This window comes from Octodon degus, unplaced genomic scaffold, assembly GCF_000260255.1.
Source record: "Octodon degus isolate 3935 unplaced genomic scaffold, OctDeg1.0 scaffold00183, whole genome shotgun sequence".
Taxonomy (NCBI): domain Eukaryota; kingdom Metazoa; phylum Chordata; class Mammalia; order Rodentia; family Octodontidae; genus Octodon; species Octodon degus.
In genome coordinates, this window is record NW_004524759.1 from 199,157 (window position 1) to 201,049 (window position 1,893).

Consider the following 1,893-nt stretch of genomic DNA (forward strand, 5'->3'; position numbering starts at 1 on the left):
TAAGCAGCTCCCCAAACACTCGATCCTACAAGAGAGAACTCCTCACCTCACCAGTGCTAGGACTACAAGAAGAAGTTGATTTCCCATTTTTTTCTCCCATAAGAGTTCATAATGGAGTAGAAGTAGCTGTCTATCTTGTTTTATTTCCTCATTTTATCACATCAAGGGGATTCAGTTTGGTTCTCTATAGATCTTACTCCTTTCTCCATTACTCAGGATTTTAAAAGAAATTTCCTGCCACCAGTTTTATAGTTTCTTTGCATATAACAACTAAATAGTTCACCAGGAGGGCCTGGTGGTACACACCTGTGATCTCAGAACTTGGGACACTGAGACAGAACTATATAGCAAGACTCTGTTTCAAACACACACACACACACACACACACACACACACTCACTCACACACTCACTCAAGATCACCTGTTAGGTTTTTGTTCTAATTTTAATTGATACAAAATTATCCCAAGGGCCAGGGATATCGCTGTGCAGCATGGTGCCAGCCTGGCGAGCACAAGGTCCTGAGGTTGATTACCAGGGCAAAAATACTAATAGCAAAAATTATTCTACTGTGTTTTTAATTTCCAGAATGTGTTCAATTTAGCTCCCTTAACCTTTGCTAAAACTGAAGGAAACGTAATTCACTTTCTTTCTAGGGCCAAGCTCCAGGCTTGCCATTGCAATCAATGGACATAAGCCACAAAGAATCATTTTGCTCTTGGGCCTATATGAATTTTCTGTCTTTGGCACCCTGGTACCCAACTATGAGATTTATCTGCTTTAAATACCACCTGATAATGATCATCCAGATAACCATTTTTGTCATATTTTTAAGCTAATATTTACATAATAAGCCTAAAAGCCTTGTAAAGGCAAATAAATGAAACATGTATAAAATGGGAGTATCCATTATTTATAAATTGTCTTCAGGTTTCTACTCAAGTTTCTGAGGGTATCTTCTGTCTGTCTGTCTGTCTGTCTGTCTGTCTGTCTAACTTTTTGTTCTTTTTTGCAACAATCTTGGCTCGCTAAAGGTGATGGTGCATGCCTGTAATCCCAGCATTCTGGGAGGCTGAGGAAAGAGGATCACATGTTCTAGCCCAGCCTGAATAATTTAGCAGCTTAGTTGGCTCTTGTCTCCAAGTAAAAAGTAAAAAGATCTTGAGAAGCAGCTCTTTGCAAAAGCCCTGGACTCAATCTGGCTTTTGAAAAAAAATGTGGCTATAAAATAAAAGTCTAACTCCAAAGGCTGAAATACAGTACGCACACATCACTGATTAGTATTCAAAGCAACCAGACTTCACGAAGACAAGTGAAATAGTGGATACCTGTCTCACCCGCTTGCTGGTTTATTTCATATTTTGATCATAATCTAGCAAGATTAATATAGGCTTCTAGAACACAATGTCTTATATTTGCACATTTTACAGAACACTGTTTACATATTTATAAACATTGCCCAATTGATGATTTATAAACTGAGGCCGGATAAGCTTGTCATCAATTTGACTTCGGTTGTTGTGCCTGTCCTCTACCTCTTCTTACATAAGGTGCTCTATGGTAAAAATTTGAATAAAATAAGAGAGTGAATCCTGCTGCTGCCTATAGTTTGTGAGATCAAGGTGACAGCACCTCCCACAGCCCACTCAACTCTGCTCCCACAGGAAACGTGCTGGTCCTGGCTTTTCTAGGAAAGTAGAATCAGGGGGAGCAGCACACACACTACGCTGCTATCCCCAAGACCCAGCCTGGGTTCTCCCATCTCCTGCACATTTCACAGCGTAAGGTTCTCCAGTGCTTATGGATGCACAATGCAAGTAAAACCAAATTATAGTATCCGTGCCAGTGACTTGCCTCTGCAAGGTCTCCTCCCAAGCTTGGCGAATTATCTGAA